The 18,092-nt window shown below is 45.8% G+C and overlaps 1 protein-coding gene across 1 annotated transcript in view; it reads left to right on the forward strand.

Annotated features, from left to right (window-relative positions):
- The first annotated feature begins 10,169 nt into the window (after positions 1 to 10,169).
- JAK1 (Janus kinase 1) overlaps positions 10,170 to 18,092 on the forward strand; it is a 51,555-nt gene continuing 43,632 nt past the window's right edge. The window contains exon 1 of the mRNA XM_064664966.1: positions 10,170 to 10,314. The gene's annotated coding sequence lies outside the window, so the exon portion shown is untranslated. The remainder of the gene's footprint in view (positions 10,315 to 18,092) is intronic.

Consider the following 18,092-nt stretch of genomic DNA (forward strand, 5'->3'; position numbering starts at 1 on the left):
CAGCAACATGCCTGTGCTCCTCCTCCATGTCCCATGGTCTCATTCCAGTTACAAGATGAATAGGAAAAAAGAGGAACTCTGGAATTTTGGATTGGGAGCATTTGTAAGCTTGCAGGCTGCCCAGGTCTGGGTTTCATCTCTTTCTGCCTGTGTCTGCTGTTGGCTTTGGATCCAGCAGGCCCTCAGGAAATAGGCATCCCCTTTCCTGGAAGAAAAGCAGGTACCATGGGGTTTTGAGCGGGAAGCAGCATGACATCCAGCCAGGTCCTTGTGGTGCCGTCCCAGGGACAGCTTTGGGTGTTCACTGATGAAATAGTCAGGGTGCTGACTCCTACTAGAAACCAGAAAATCCTTTTCCTTCCCATGAGAAACAAGATAACTGCTCAGAGGCAGAGAGAAGGTTTGTTATGGATCAGGTCCAAGGAATACGGTCCCTCACCTGCCAGGCTATGGATCAGGTTTGAAGTTAATGACCAATCCTCTCGCTTGGAGGGACGTTTAGCACAGCTGCTCTGTGCACTGAACACACCCTGGTGCTGCTGAGGGAGAGCAAAGAGCCTGCTGGGGTGACATGTGCCCCTGGCTTCACATCGTGATTCTTGTTTCCTGTCACAACAAGCACAGCCTCGAGCTCTGGCATGGGACAGGAACTGAAACACTGGCTGTTCCTGAAAACAACAGCTCTCCACTCACATTTACCATTTATCTCCCTCTCCAGCACAGTGGACATAGAATCCATCTCTTTGTCCTGTAGCTTCCCACTGATATGGGAAGGGGCAGACTGGTGGTTTTGCTACGTCTAAATATTGCTGCACACGAACAGTGCAAGTATCGAAGTGTGTTTTGGCAGCAGAGCACTTCCTCCCACAAACGTGTTAAAGCAAGACATAAACAACCTGCATCCAGTGATACAGGCTCAGAAATAAGGTCCCTGAGGACCATCCGTTTTCTGATAAAACTTGCTGTAATTTATGGGATTGATCCCAAGGCAAGGCAGTTTTCTTTTGGCACGTCTCAGCTGTCATTCCAGATGGGTTTGTTCTAACCCAGCGGTTCTCAGGCGCTTTCATCAGGAAAGTCCCTTTTCCCATCTGGAGGCTGTCACCTTCCCACCCACATTTTGCATGAGAAGAGCAGCAGTTGTGCTCCTGCGCTGTCTCCTTGGGGCTGCAGACAGGAATGGCTGTTCTGTTCCTGGCTCTCATCCACAAATCTGCCTTTTAAGGATCGAAGTTTGTGCTGGCTGGGAACAGAGCTGGCCAGCCACTATCAGCTTCTGACAACAGCAGGATAAAAGGCATCCACTGTCTGGCAGCACTCAGCCTTGAAACCAGGTAAGGATATTGCCTTTCCCAAAATGCTTAAAAAAACCCCAAAACAACAAAAAACAACCCTCGTTTTATTTGTACTAAAATAAAAAGAATCCTTCCCAAAGACCTTCAAGCACTCAGTCATCATTTCAAAGTACAACAGTGCCTCTTATAAATCAGACTGTATTTTAGTTGCTGTCTCCAGCTTAGTGCAGACACTTGAACTTGAACTTTAACTCAGACCTTCTTGTTTAAACATCTTTACAAAGCAAGCAGCCCACTCGTGCAAATATTAGATGTACCAGAATGTAACTTGAGTTTAGGTCAGGGTAAGCAATTTCTCGGTGTGAGCCTGGAGATGTTGGACAAAGTGAAATGAAGACTGTGATGGAGTCTGTGTGATCAGAAATGTCACCAGCTCAGCCATGTGACATTCTTTTCTCCAGGTGCAAAGGTATATTTTTGGTGTTCCAGCTCCCAAACCTGCTCAGTTAGAGCACCTTGCAAAATGTCATGAGCTTAACGAGAATTCTGCAATACTCGTTCATTACAAATATGCTCAGCTCACCTGTGGGGATATTTTCACTTTCTTGGAGTAAAATCAGCTCCATGTGTTGGAGCTGCATTCCCACTCACTGTTCTCAGGGGAGCACTGTGGTGACATTCCTGTTCCTGTTTCCAGGTGAGGGGCCCTTTCACACTCCCTGCAGTAACACTAATGGCAAGTGCACCTGTCTGTTACTGGGAAAAATAGTGCCCAGGAGTCCTGTGTGAATAGGGGGACACACAGTCCCTTCTCCTTTCTGCATAAACTATTTCTGCCTGTTTCTCATATTCTGGAGAAAACTACTCACTGAGTTGTTGGATTATTTGTAAACCCTGCATTTTTGTCATTAGGTTGATTCACCAAGAGAAACTGTGACTGTATTTGGTGTGTAATCAGGGACAAAGGTTCTCATTAGGAGATGAGTGTTTCAGTGTAGTGCAGTACCAAAGTTTCTGCAATCACTTCTGTAAATGGGCAGATGAGAAACTCAAGGTTGCGCAACTTGGTGCATAATTTGCTCTTCATAACATTTCACGGGAGTAGGAGCAGGGCATGGATCTATGTGTGGATTAATATACCCTTATACAAGATCATTTATTGTTGGGCAAATGTTACAGCCTTTCTGGGACCAAACACTGCTAGAGCCAGAGGAAGGACCCCTCTGTGCTTAGTCTGGAGATTTTTGATGCACAGGGAGTGGGAAAAGCCTCTTCCAGCCATAGCAGAAAACAAGGAAGAAAGAGATGAGGTTGCTGGGGCTGTTCCTTGGCAGGTGGTTATCAGTGCTCCCTCTGCACAGCCTGCTGCCTCCTCCCCACGGTGAAGTGAGAACTCACTATCGACTGCCCTCCGTTTTAATTAACTCCAGAAGCAGGCAAAGTACACTGAATAATGCAGGAGAGACATGTGTTTAAACATTTGCACAAGCTTCAGATTCCTCCTACCTAAAAATAAGTCTGTGAGAGAGCAAATGATTCCTGTTAGAGGTGTTGGTGGATGGACAACAGCCATGGACCCCATCCCAACACCCAAGAAGACACCATCCATGGGTCTTGTCCTTGCTGCTGGGACCAACCTGGGGCTGATGCTGGTGGGAAGTTCATGAAAATTAGGTGAGGGCTGCACACACAAGGGCAGCACCAGCACAGGCAGTTTGGGTCTAGTAGTAGCAAAGAGCCTTGGAGAAAGGGCTGGTTGAAAAGCAGGTGAGGTCAGTAACAGATCTGAGCACTAGTGGTTTAAATGTTACAGATGTGGCTGTTTCCCATAACTGGGAGTCTCACCTCCTGCTTTTTTTTTTTTTTTTAATAAAAAGAGCATGACTTTAACAAAAACACACAAACAAAAAGGTGTCAGTGTTTTGGAGCACCAGAGCAGAAACGATTGTTCCAGAGGGAAGTAGATGAGAAGGACTCAGTAATTTTCCTGTGGAAGCACGCGGATAAAGGCTGTGCTGGTGTAGATGGACACAGATCAGCAGAGACAACGTCAGAAGCTCCATGATCATGTTTTTCATGTGTGGTCACAATTACCTGCTGATCTGGCATATTTCATATGCAAGCAGTTTCCTTAAACGTGTTGGCTCACATTCCCAGAGTGATAAAAAAAATCATGTTGGAGAATAATTTCCTCCTGCTGCAGAACAACCACATCTCCAGACAATATGCGACACCACCCCTCAAGCATCCAAAGCCTTGTTGCATTCTGGTTTGAAATGTAGTGCTCCAGGGGACTCTCTAAATTAAAATTTCCAGAGGCTTATTGCTAATGAAGCCTAATTAATTTTGGATGTAAATGTACCAAGCTTCTGCAATTGCATTTGCATCTCCATTAAAGGAAAACTCATTTTAATCACAATCCATAGTGGATGTTTTATCTGAAAATTATTAGAGTAACACATTGTCTGTTTAGTGCCTTCTTAGTCTATGCACTTTTCACTTTTTCACCCCTTTAACTCAGCTAAATTAAAAGAAACATGTCACAGCCTTCTAAAACAACTGCATGAAATACAGTTTCGCTTCAGAGGAAATGAGAAAAAACAGAGTTACATAAAATGAGAGAAAACCCTACACTGCTCTTCACCTCCATAGGTTTCCTAGTGGTGATATTGCTTGTTCTTAATGGGAAAAAAAGTCCACTTTTCTCCAGATTTGTAGCTTGTTTGCCATCTTGCTTTTATTTCTGAACTCTCTGGGCCATTATGAGCAACTCTTCCTGGAAACACAACCCTAATTCTCTATCTCCTTACGACAGAGAGAGCAGGAATATGGCAAACGCCACATCAGAATGCAGCTTTGTAACCCAGACCAAGGAATTGTAATTTCCAAAAGTGCATGTGAGAGAAACTGCAGCAGAGAATGAACTTTGGAAGTTGTCCAAGCAAGGCTGTATTTCTAGTAATTGATTAAAGATTTCAGAAATGCTGTGTGCTCTGGGTTACGTGTGTTCCCATGAATGAGACAGGACACCCGCTGGGATGCCGGGCACTGACCTGGGAAATGTCCCCAGCCATGTACACAAGCTCTGTGGTCTGTGGACCAAGAGGGACCTGATCAATATTGTGCATTATTACAGAAAGATGGACACTTTGATGCCAAACATGGCATTTCCAATCCTAAAACATTTCATTATTGCTCTGGGTGAGGTCACTGCTCTGCTTCGTCTCTTCCTCTGCTTCATCCCTGCCCACCAGCAGACCCACCTCCAGATCAGTCAGTGCTAGACTTGCCCTTGTCAAAGTCAACTGTTGCACATACAGCTTTTTCTGGGATGTATATATCTCCCAGAGAAAATATCCATATCTAAAAATATCCATATATATCCATAAATATCCATATATATATATGGAGTTAGTACATAAGCAAGAGCGTTGTCTGGCTCTAGTGGTGTGACTGGCAGGCAGCCAGGCAGCAAGTGGGTACCTGTGAACTGTGCCAACTCCAAACTCATCCTTCTGGAGACGGCTATGCTGGGAATGAGCTGAAGAAAATGCATTTGAGGTTCTGGGCAGAATTGATTTGTTTTGTGTATTTTATTAGTCTGCTTGAAGCACAACAAAAATGTGCTCACTGAACGAGTCAGACTTCGGGGGAGAGAGAGTCAGAAGTAGGATTTGGAGCTGGACAGTCACCACCACAACCACCACCACCATCCTTTGCAGCTGCTCTACAGCTCTTTACACAAGCCCAGTTTCTGTTTCACAGCAAGGGAACTAAAGGGATATTTTTCAGCAGAGAAATCTGAGGAAAAAAATGAAAATAGAGCTGTTGGTTTGGTTTGTTATGAGGACAATGAAGAACCAGAAAGATGGCAATGGGAAAAACAGGCGATGAAGACAAGCAGCAACATGAACACGCCTGATGCAAGGTTGAGACATGGCAACAGCATCTTCACGCTCCCCAGCTTGGAGCAAATTGAGTGAATTCCATCCCCCTGGCCACGGATGTCGGGAACGGAGCTCCATGTCACACCTCCTCCACACGGCTGTGCCAGCTCGCTGTGCTTGCGCAGGAAATCCCCCTCCAGCCTGGCTTTCAGCAGCTTCCACGGCACCCTTGGAACAAGGGCTGCTTTGGATGGGCAAAATCTAATCTTTTTTTTGCAGAGTACATTTGGAATATCGACATGAAGTACCTCTCCTTCCCCAAACTGAGATTATTAGAAATCCCACTTAGCTTAAAAAAAGGGTTGAGCACCGTATTTAGACGTAGTTAATTGTGAAGATGAAATTCACACCTTCCTGATGTCTCAAAATAAATTCTCTCACTTGCTTTTCCAAGCAGGGACAAGCCCTCTGAAATTGGTGTCACCAACACAGTTTCATGTGTGTTCTGTGAGCACAGGAAGTTTAAGATAAATTCAGCAGCAGATCAGATGAAAGAACTTTTGCACTATTGTGTCTATTTATACAGCTCCTGTGGCAAGGCCCACCGCTGCAGTACCCAGGGGCCTCACAGGCTCTAAGATATTCCATGGTGATGGTCTACAGCAGGATCCACTTTGCTGATGGGAAGACCAACAACACCCAGTAATGGGCACTCACTCAGTGGATGCTTTGGAGCACCCAAGGTTGTGGCTGTGTGACCCCCTTCACCTGACCCGACCCTGTGCTGCCCCAGAGCTTCTCCTCCTGCTCCCCACATTCCACAGGGAGAATGAAAAAAATAATTTAAAAAATAAATTCTCATTTCAACAGCACTGACCTGGCACTCTGCAGAAGCATAAAAGAGCACAGAGTCATCCTCAGAATACTTTTAAATACTACTACAGGTTAAGGAATTTTACATCCTATTTTACTCATCACACAGTGCCTCTGACTTCATTGCCTGCTCCTGATTTTCCCTGGTATGAGTGAGAAGAACCAGGCCCCAGAATTACTGCCAGGAACAAATCAATGACAAACTGGAACCACTTAGATAGTGTTAAATCATGTTTTTGTAAAGGTCTAGTCAATCCCAAGCTGATGCCATCGGTGATTTAAAGCACTTTACCGTATGCAGGGTCTCTCACTGTACCTTGAAATGCCATGGAAAAAAAGCCTTTAAACATTTATACTGTGTAAAGTAGTGTGGAAACATTCCATTTCAGAGGCAAAGGGGAAGCTTGCAAACCAAACTGCAGAGCAGGAAAGTAAGGGATAATCTGTGCATCCATCCTTACTCCTTCTTTAAAGAGGGCTACAGGAGGAAGTTAATTCAAATTTAATTTGATTTTTAATTTACAAATACCGAGACAGTCAGGTCTAGTCTTCTGTATTTTGCCATGTTTTTGATGGAGTACATAAGTGCATCCTGAAATTTGTAAAATAAAGAAATATGTAAGATACAAAATAATTCTTCAGATCTGTCACTACACCCCAGAATGGTACTTAGAGGGGAAATAAAGATTTATTTTGCATCCAAGGCCTTTTCTGCAACACTTTGCAAGCCTGCTCTCTTTCTAAGCAAGAAAACAAACTCAGCTACAAACACATCCAATTAATTCCTTAGAGAAAACTACTTTAAGGGGTTTAATGCAAAATTACATCCTTCCCATAGCATGGAATGTTGTGTTAAACACAGACCATTTTGGGTATAGGTTGGAAATCCTCCCCTGTTATTAACATAGTTTTTGGAGTAATTTTTAGAAGTGCATTGATTTCATCCCAGTTACAAGTCACAGAAGAACTAGGAAAAATCAGCAGGCACCAGAAATTAAGGAAAAGAAGGGAAAACTCACATAACAGTCAGGACTGGGAGACTGAACATGCAATTTCAGTGCCAGAGAAGCTCAGCCCCTGTTTTTTAGAGTGAGGCATGTGAGAATTCAATTCTTACTGAACGATGTGGCCTTTGGGAGCCTGGGTCATTCCTGGGCGTGGTCCTGGGCTCTGGATTTAGATGGAGGCAGAGGTAAAGCTGCACCACGAGCAGCCCCAAGCTAAGCCCGTTATGCAATCCTTCCATCACAGCCGCCTCATTGGCCTGGCTTGGCTTCCCAGTGCTGAGCTTCAGGATTTAAGGCCATTCACAACAGCAGTTGCTGTGCTGGGAAAGGAATCCTGCCTGTAAGGCATAAATAATAAGGTTCCGCTGTGTTACTGGGCATGAAAACCCACCAAGAAAAACTGATTTTATCAGCCATGGAAAGGGCTGGCAAGAATAATTTCAGGAAGAATATTGAGGTGCTGGAGCAGGTCCAGAGGAGAGCAAAAAGGCTGGTGAAGGGACTTGAGTACAAGTCCTATGAGGAGAGGCTGAGGGAACTGGGATTGTTCAGCCTGGAGAAGAGGAGGCTCAGGGGAGCCCTCATCACTCTCTACAACTACCTGAAAGGAGTTTGTAGCCAGGCGGGGGTTGGTCTCTTCTCCCAGGCAGCTATCAGCAAGACAAGAAGGCATGGTCTTAAGCTGTGGCAGGGGAGGTTTACGTTAGATATTAGGAAGAAATTCTTTACAGAGAGGGTAATCAGGCATTGGAGTGGGCTGTCCAGGGAAGTGGTGGATTCACCATCCCTGGGGGTTTTTAAGATGAGACTGGATGTGGCACTTAGTGCCATGGTCTAGTAACCACGGCGGTGTTGGATCAAGAGTTGGACTTGATGATCTCAGAGGTCCCTTTCAACCCAGCTGATTCTGTAATTCTGTGATAATCGAGGGAAGCAGCCTCTGCAGGCAGATTATGGGGGAGAGGGATGAAGAAAAGGTCAGGCCTGGGAGCAGTGGCACAGCCACACATATCTTAGATGTTAGGAAAACATCCTTCCCTGTGAGGGTGGTGAGGCCCAGGCCCAGGATGCCCAGAGAAGCTGTGGCTGCCCCATTCCTGGAAGTATCCAAGGCCAGGTTAGATGGGGCTTGGAGCAACTTGGTCTAGTGGAAGGTGTCCCTGCCCATAGCAGGGGGTGGAACTGGATGAGCTTTAAGGTCCCTTCCAACCCAGACCATTCTATCATTCTATGATCTGCAGGGTTTGACCTCTCTCCTTCCAACCTCAGCTTCTTTTCCAACTTGAATTACAGTCATGACAGGGATGGAAACAGGGTGAGACTCTGGTGTTTTCCCACAGCGCATGGTTAATCCAGACCCAATGTCATGTAGCTGAGGAAAAAGGTAAACATGGTGCAAAATCACCCAAGTTACGCTCTGCTGGTTCCCTGACAGCTGTGGAAACACGTGGGGAAGGGCTGGTTTGATTTCTCTTGGGAGGAGGGAAACGTAACCAATGCTTATCTATCCTTAATTTGTAAACTACAACCATCTGGACACATGCACTCACACACCACCAGCACCCAACTCCCAGCTCCTTTGGGGGAGGTGAAAAGCTTTGGGTTGATTTCCTGGAGAAAAGGGTCAAATCTCGGGACTGCTGAGGCACAAGGGAGATGAGCTGGGGCAGAGTGGCTGTATCGAAGTGTAAACACTTCAGAACAGCAAAGGGCCTTTCACACCGTTATGCTGCCAGCACAGGAAGATCTTGATAAAAAGATGTTATCAATGTGCTTAGTCTGAATTACATGAAGCCACCACTACATAGGGAAGAGTCACGTTTATCAGGGTGGGTTTTTTTAAAGACTGATTCAGTTATTAGGACAATTCCCCCAAAAGGCAGTGGCAGATTGGCTCTTCTGTCAGAAGAAAATGCCAGATATGTGTGCGTGTGTGAGAAGGGGGTGGGATGATTTCATTGAACTGAATCATTTTCTGACTGATTTTACTTCCACTTGTGCCGTTTCCTGTGACTTTGACAAGAGTTTGAAACCACAGTGAAGAAACTGGTTTCTTTTCTGTGCAGACAGGAGGATTGTGAGTGTCTCCTGGTTTTGGCGTAAACACCAACTTGTTTACACCAGCTTGTCACATCGGCTCGAGGCTGGAGATGGGGTTGTGGGGTTTTACAGATGATCTGAGCACACCGGTAGCTCAGACCACACAGCAGACGCTGGGCATCTGTGGAGATGACAGCTATGGCCTTGGCACTGGGGTAAGAAAGACAACCCTGCAGAAAGACATTAACCTATATTATTAGAGAGTGTCCAATGGGGGGCTGCAAGGATGGGGATGGCTCTGGAGGGGAAGCCGTTTGAGGAGCGGCTGAGGGCGCTTGGTTTGTTCAGCCTGGAGGAGACTGAGGGGAGACCTCACTGGGGTCTTCAATATCCTCACGAGGGGTAGTGGAGGGACAAGTACTGATCTCTTCAGTCTGGTGACTGTGACAGGACCCGAGGGAACAGCTGGAGCTGTGTCAAGGGAGGGTTAGGTTGACTATTAGAGAAAGGTTCTTCCCCTGGAGGGTGGTTGGGCACTGAACAGGCTCCCCAGGGCAGTGGTCACAGCACCAAGGCTGACAGAGCTCAAGAAGCATTTGGACAATGCCCTCAGGGACATGTGGTACTGTTGGGGTATCCTGTGCAGGGCCAGGAGCTGGACTGAATGATCCCTGTGCCTCCTTCCAAGCCAGGATATTTAATGATTTTATGATTCTAAATCTGGCACTGTCTAAGCACTGTCAAAATATGTATCATAGAATCCCAGAATGGTGTGTACTGGGAGAAACCTTAAAGCTCATCCAGTTTCATCCCCTGCCATGGGCAGGGACACCTTCTGCTATGCCCCGTCCAAGCTGGCCTTGTACACGTCCAGGGATGAGGCAGCCACAGCTTCTCTGGATGAGTGTATTGACTGCCGTGTGTTTTTAGATACCTCCTGTCGAACCCCCGGGTGCCGTCCCGGGCTCTGTGCTGACCCCACACACAAACCCCCTCACACCCACACTCCCTCCCGCCGCTCCCTCAGCCGGCCCGAGGCGCCTCCCCCGGGCGGGCCCTGCCCCGCGCATGCTCCGCGGGCGGTGCCGCCGCGCCGGGACCGCCGCCCTCCGTCCCAGCGCCTCGGGCCGCTCCCGATCCCGCTCCCGATCCCGCAGCGCTCCGACTCCCGCGGGGCCGCGGCCGGGCCGCCCCGCCGGGACACACGGAACGGTGAGTGGGTCCGGGCAGGGGGCAGCCGGGCAGGGGGCAGCCGGGCAGGGAGGGCGGGGCGGGCGGCAGGCGCGCTCCCCGGAGAGGCTCCGCGATGGCCGCGGGGGCGGTGCGGGGCTTTCCCGGCGGCCGCGTCCGGAGTCAGGAGGCGCTGGGTCCCCGTGGCCAGAGGGGCTGGAGTGGGGCCGGAGTCACCGGGTTCGCCTTATCGGAGAGGGGCCGGTGCGGGGCCGCTGGTTCCCCTTGGCCGGAGGGTGCGGGGCCACTGGTTCCCCTGATCCCGGGGGGCCGATGCGGCTGCGGAGCCGCTGCTCCCCCTTGGCCGGAGGGTGCGGGGCCGTGCGGGCAGCGCCGGGCCGGGAAGGGGTGTCAGAGCCACGTTTCGCGGCCGGGCGGGGGAGGCCGGGTCGGTGACAGGAGGAACCGCAATGAAACAGCTCCGGTTGTGGCCGCCGGTGCGTTGGAAGAAGTTCAAAAGTCCTCTGGTGGTCGTGGGTGAGCGCGGACCCCCGAGCTCCCTGTGCCAGGGGAGATCCCGCTGCCTCCCACTGCTGGGCAAGCTGCGGGCTTGAAATGTTGATGGTGTCCAGCTGTCGGTCTGGCAGCTGTTCCTCTGTAAGGGACGCTTCTGGGACATCTTTTACCCCCAAGGGAGGTGACAGCCACGATGCAGGGCTGGATATCCGTCACCCCGAGGGACACGCAGGGATGGGGAGCAGATAACCAGCTTTACACCTTCTACCGACACCTGAAATTCTGCTCTGTGTGTGAATGTGTGGAAACATTGCAGTGTTGGATGATGACAGGGAGTTGGATCTTTAAGGTTCCTTCGAACCCAAAACAACCAGGACACAAAAGTCTGAAGCACTTCAATAATAATGGAGATTGATGGCAGAAAGACAACATGGCAGTGGCTCAGCGTGGCAGGAGGGGATGGACCCAGCTCTGTTTAAACAAACATGGAGTCTGTGCTTAGGAGGATTAAGGGGGTGGCTATTCTGATGAATTAGGGATGGAGGGGTTATATTTTGAGGTATATCTGGAAGGAAGATAAGTGTAGTGCAAGAAAGTTTGGGGGGCTTTTTTGTGATTCTTTTACTGGGCAGGAGATGGCAATAATTCAGAGTTGTGTCGCTTTTTAAACTTCACTCCAGTTGACCCAATTTTGCTCGTAGAAGATTCCCTGTAGTTTTATTCTTGAGCAGGATGGATGTGCTTTGGTACCCCTTTATTTGGGCTGCTGCAGCTCAGTATTAAGTTGAGTTTTGACCTTATAAGGGGACTGGGAGGCATTTCCTCCTGGCACTTGTTTTTAAAACACACAGGAAGTTGCACCTTGATCTGGGTATGCCTTAGGTGACACCGAGACAGGTGCTTTGAAATGCAATGCCAGCTGGGGACATGCTGCTCTTTCTGAGCCAACAACAGATCACATCAGGCTCTTGCTGTCATTTGTGATCTTAAAAGTTAGTGATCACAGGCTGATTTTACAACCATTTTTGTCAGTACATGTTTAGTGATTCAGTTGTTAAATATCTTATTTATCAAAGTATCTGCAAGCTGTTTGCCCCAAAGCCCAATGGCACAGAGACTATAATATGCTCATACACCACAAAGCTGCAAATATTTGGCCTTTGAGAAAGGTTGAGTGAAAAGCTTGTAAAATCTAGGGCGAGGGGGTTTAAATTTGCACTAGAATACAAACACAGAACTAGAACAACTTAACTCCTGGAAGGCTCTGCACTGAGAAAATATATCAGAATTAATTGCAAAGTGGCCTTTCTGAGAGGTAAATCCTGAACTGTTTCTGTGTGCCCAAATTGTCTGTTCAATGAATTTATTTAAAAAAAACAAATGGGAAGCAAGATCTGGAGAGAATATCTAGTACAAAAGCTTTGGAAAGCAAAAAGCTGAAGTGCACCTGAACAGCCACAGGCCAAACTCAGACGGTAAAATCAACGTTCTTTTTAAACTCATTTTTCCCTCTGTCAGACAGAGTCTGCGATTTTCACTTTAATTCTTTTGCCTTACCTTTTGGTGGGGCTGGGAGTAAGCCAGAGTTCTTGACTGGAAGAATAAGTGGTACTAATTCTGTAAGTTTAGACAGACATTTCTGGAGTAGTTTATTCTTGCAAATAAAGACTGAATTCAGAGAAACCAGCTTCCCTTTTTTGTGTAGAGCGGAAAAATCTTTCTGTTTTCGCAGGCAGCATCCTGACAGTGATGCCTGTGAAGAGCTTCACCTCTTTCCTACTGCTTTACTCCCAATCCTCCCTGGCTTTGGGGGTGAAACACCTTTTTCACCTGCAGGACTGCCCTCAGGTTTTGTGGTGCCTTGCTGGTGCCTGATTTGGCACGAGGAAGAGATGCTCAAAATACAGCAGGAACCCACATGGAGAATCCTGGACTCCCTATGCTCAAAATACAGCAGGAACCCACATGGAGAATCCTGGACTCCCTAGCTGTGTTGGGTGTGAATTGCAGCAGAAAGAGCTGCTCTATGTTTACATAAAGAGGAAGGTGTTTGCATTGTCTGAGAGGTCAAAGCTTTCACACATAAAAGCAAACCCTAAGGACTGGTTTGTACTGAGGCGTGAAAAGGGTTGTTATGAGAATCTCTGAACCAGAAATCAGGCTGGGAAGGGAGGTTGTGGAGGGAAGACTGAGCTGGGTCTTGGTTCCTGGCTTGTCTCGTTTCCAACAGCAATTAAAAATGACAAAATGTTTTTGTCTGGATGAAAAACTGGCAATATTAATGTTGTTCTTTTGTAGCCCATCCAAGAGTTTGCAATTCCACAAAGATCGGGCATTATTCCTGTAAACACACGAGCTGCTCTCGATCTTTAAAGCACTTAAAGTGCAATTAGGTTTCAGGTGTTGGTAATGGCAAACACTTGCTGGATTGATAGAAAATGGCTTTGGCAGTTCAAGTATATAATTCATGCAGTTAATGCTCTGCAGTAAAGCTTTTTCATGGGCTGATACTGCTCCGTTTTGCTCGTGGGGTGAGGCAGATATGCTTGAACTTCATCAAGAAGAGAAGTGGAGTCTCAAAAAACCAGCATTTTGGGATTTTTGGCAGCTAAATTGTCACATCCACCTATTGCTGCAGTTTCTGTGCAGTACAGGAAGTGACAGATGAGGGGGATTTTTCTGTTCCCTTGTCTTTAGCAGCACTTTAGGTATCCCATCCAGGATTTGTTTTACACGGTCACCTGACCCTTTAAAAAAACTGAAACAATGCTGCAAACTACTGGAAAAAGAGATTTCTGATGCTTTTCTTGGGCAAAATGGTTGCAATTTCTCTTGACTGAAATTGGAGAAGGGAGGAAGTACAATTTAGTGGTTTTATTGTCATGGCCTGTTGCAAACAGGTGGGTTTTTAAGGAACAGGTCCTGACAGTTTTCTTCACGCTTGTAAAACTACAAAATTTTGCTGGCTCCAGTAATTCTTGGGGTTTTCTCTTGAGCTGGTTATATAAATGTAATATAAGTTGCATAACTTACAGAAAAACTGAGCTACAGGAAACTGGAAGAGCAGCGTCAACATGGCAGATAAAGTCTGTACCAGTTACTCTGCATATCAATACCTTTTACAGGGGGTGAGATGTTTGATGGCAGTGACATGAATGTTCTGTGATTAGGATTATGCTTTGAAACTGCTGGCACATAGAATTATTCTGTTAGACTCCTTTTTCCCCCCTATGAAATGTAAAAGCTAAGATAGTGATTAGAGGAAAACAACTGGAAGTCAATGGAAACCCTGAACGGTGGTGAAAGCCTGGGAAAAATGAAACTGGATTTTTTGTTTGAGGAGGAACTAACCTGCAGAGTAAGATTGTGAACAAGTGCAGTTATAGCTGCCAAAGAGTGGGAAAATTGTTTGCAATTAGGTGTTGTTATTGATCAGATGATCTGATCATAAACAGCCTTCTGGAAATACAACATCACTGCTCTGCTGTAGCTCTGGAGCTCCCAGAGCAACACCAAGGGCTTGCTAGTAAAGAATAAACCTTTACAAGGCTTCAAGACACTCATCAGTCATAAATCCATGTGTCTGGTTGCTTTGCTTTATGACGTATTTTGGACTTGTAATCCTTTGAAGTGGGGCTGCTGCATAAAGGAGATACTGCTAATAAATGAAATAAATTCAGTATTTAATGCCAGGAGTCCAGACTTTGGTCGCCTGTGTGTGCAGTGGAGGAGGGGACACAAAAGTAAGGAAGCAGTCTGCAGGGGGATAAGCACATGAAGCTGCACGAGATGGGCTCAGAAGCCTTGGAGCTGTTTAACCTCAGCTGTGTCACTGGCCAGGGCCTCACTTTGTCTACACAGTCTCTTTATTCCCTCAGCAAGTTTCTCACTCTCAGATGCTATATTCCATCCCCTGTCTCCAAAGGCTTAATTCCCTTTGAAATGCAAAACCTGACAACTGCTATTCTTGCTTCCAGGAGAAAACCCCTAAAGGACGATTTGCACCTTCCTCAGACTGTGGTACACAATGTCCCTTGTTTGCAAAGCGGATCTGAGAGGAGCTTTGGCTTTTGAGGCACCACTGTATGAATATTGTTCAAAATTTTAGCAGTTCTGGAGTCCAAGTGCTGTTTAAGCTGTACCTTCAGTGTTTCTTGTCATTTCCAGCTATTCCAGGACTGAGTGGAATCTGGTTTGCTCATCAGGAGGCTAAGTTGCAGCTTAGCAGGGTATTGAAATACTAAATACCCTTAATAATTGCCCTTCAATCTGGGGTATATTGTAGCAAAATAACTTCATTTGTCTTTCACTTCAGATCTTTAAAACTACTTCATTTTACTGGCTGGAAGATGAGATTGAGGTAATACTGACTCATGTTATTTGGAACAGGAAAAAATTGTTGTTCAAGCTACATCTGGGAAAAAACCCTTCCACCTTTCTTGTCCTGAGGACAATCTAAAGACAGATCTAAGCCTTCTACTCTTTTAGATAAGGAAAATGAAGCAGATCCATGACTGGGACAGGGGAGGGAGCAGAGGGAACACTTGCAAGTGGTTTGTTTGTATATGTATGGACTCAGTTTTTCAGGAAGTGAATTTGGCAGAAGTAGCTTTTCTGTTCATTTTGAGACACCAGCAGCACAAAGAGATATATTAAACAAAACAAACCTTAAAAACTTTGGCATTTGTGCAGTCTAAATGACTTCCTGTTGCTTGCCATCCATAAATACCTGTCTCTGCACTCCTCTGGATTTTATTAAAGTATGATAAGAAATTCAAAGCAGGAATTTTGTTTCTGTGTTTTTTTGGCTTTCTTTTTTTGTTTGGTTGGTTTTGGTGTTGGTTTTTTTTTTGTACTGGTGTTGTTTGTTGGGTTTTTTTCTATTAATATATTATTTTTAGGGCATTAGATGTTTAAAAAAAATTAAAGGTACAGCCTAATTTAAGTGCTGCCTTAGGCTCTGGCTTTTATATTTGAATCTGCTGTTTTGCATGGGTTGGTTTTTTTGACCCTATGGTGTCAAGCTCTTACATCTTAACTCCTGTGTGGAAAAAGTGTGGCCACCCTCAGTTCTGAGGTTTTTGATCAAAACCAACTCTAAGCTGGCACTTGCAGTTCGCTTTATATAAGGTCTTGTACACTCAGTGTTTCGTGTTTACTGAAGATGCACAAGAAATAACCTTTCACTTCCTGAACATTTCTGTATTTCACTTTTCCTCAAAGCCTGGCAAAACAGACACTAATAATTTTGAAATTACCAGGGCCTGTGTGTTTAGAGAGTTTAAAAGTTCAAGAGGAACCAGAATGATCAGCAAGCCTGACCTGTGTGCATCACACCTTTATGTATCAGCCTGTGTTCTCACCCTTTACAGCTCTGTCTCGTGGGCTGGAACACTCTGTTCTGCAGGAATTATCCTCTCTGAAAACAAAATATTACAGTTTGTTTTTTCCTGCTATTGGTTTGTGTTGCATTTGTATTAAATTCTGTTTTTTTTTAAATTTGGATCTTCTACCGTTCTTTCTTGCTCTCAATACTTAAGCTGAAGGAAGAGAAAGGTGCATTTGAAGTACTGGAGTTATTGAAGTAACAGCTGTAATTGCCACACTCAGTACATGCCACCTTCCACTTTTTCTAATGGACAAGTCTATTTGAGTTCTGCAGGCTGTAATGGACACCATGTGCTTCTGATATGGTGTTATAACCTTATAACTTCTCTGTAAGAAGCCTCAGAAGTCTCCCTCCTGAAGACAGGGAATAGTCAGGAGTTCATCCAGATTCTGGAAAGTGCTGTCTGGTCAGAGAGAAGGAGCCTGTCCGATCCCTGGTTTTTGGTCATTGCCAAACTTGTCCTTGCATTCTTTCTGCTGCATCATCACCCTCATGAAGGGAAAATTGAGGTTGTGGTTATTGATGATACAGGATAAACCCCTGGGGATGTTGTACCCAAAGTCAAGTGAACTGGCATGAGCTTTGCCAGCTGGGAATCTCCCCTGGAAACCTTTGTTTTACCACCAGCATCAAGTGGAAAAAAATCATCTTGTGTTGTTTTATACCAGCAATTGTTTTAGTAGTAATTCCTGTCCTTGAACAACTTTCATACAGTTGTGGGATTGATTAATAGGGGAGAGCCTGGGTTTGATTTCACTGTCACAGCCACATGGGGTAAAGAGAAAGGACATATGGGGATAGCTGACTTGGAGCTGCATTTTTACTAAAGAAACAGCTATCTTCTGCCAAGTTTAAAAAAAAAAAAAGTCCTGTGGGTTTTAGTCCTTTCAGCTTCCTGTCCATGTGACTTACAACCCGCCAAGTTACAGCTATATAAGCAAGATACATCAGCAAACAGACCTGGCTTAAAAAAAGGCAGCTTCTAAATCCTGAATGCTCACCATGTGCCAGCACAGCCTTAAACAGCTAAAACCTGAGGTGCTGATCATATTAACTTGGCTGTGTAATTAACTCGACTGATTGACTCTTCACCTTTTGTTGGTATCAGCTGAATGTTTACCTTCCATTTAAAGCCTGTGGTACCTCCAGGTTTAATCACACCACGTTCTTAGAAGTTTACTGTGGAATTAAGTGAAAAATAAGCCAAAGTTTTTCTTGGTCTGTGGTGTGTGTGTAGAGGGAGGAGGCAGCAGTGTGGCCGGGGTGTCGTGGCACGTCACCCCTTGGGTTGAGCAACCAGCTCTGAGGGACATCTCAGCTCCTCTGAGGGACTCCCATCAGCTTCCTGCAGGGATGTGTGAACTTGGACACTGTGCTGTGAAAATCCTGTGTTAAGGAACACTAATATTCATCAAAGTGGAAGCAGCTTAACCTCATGATATCACCCAGTGTACAACACAGAACATTTCTCCTGCCTTGCACCACAGGCTGTACCTGTTGATGTGCTTTGTGCGTCATTTATCACTCAGAGAGACATTTATGTAGAACCACCCTCTCTGTGTACTTAGAGAGTTTATTTTACATGACAGGGGCAGGACCTGCCAACCTGTAAATCTGTGGCAAGACTGCCTCTGTAGGGAGAGAAACTGGATGCTGCATTACAACCCCTCTCGGGATTGTTTCATGCTTTGTTCTGATGAACAAATTTCTCAGGCCTTCTTCAATCCATTAAAAATTTCTTGCTTGATAAAGTTTAACTAGCAGTTAAACTGCTGTGCTTGTTTGTGCACATATATGCTTTATCTCCAGAGTTCTGTACAAGTTCAGTTTTGCACAGACAAATTGGTACCTATCAGTGACATTGAGTAATTACATAAAGAACTGAATTTGTCCAAGCTTTCTGGTGAGTTCAGCC

Source organism: Pseudopipra pipra, chromosome 9, assembly GCF_036250125.1.
Source record: "Pseudopipra pipra isolate bDixPip1 chromosome 9, bDixPip1.hap1, whole genome shotgun sequence".
NCBI classification, from domain to species: Eukaryota; Metazoa; Chordata; class Aves; order Passeriformes; family Pipridae; genus Pseudopipra; species Pseudopipra pipra.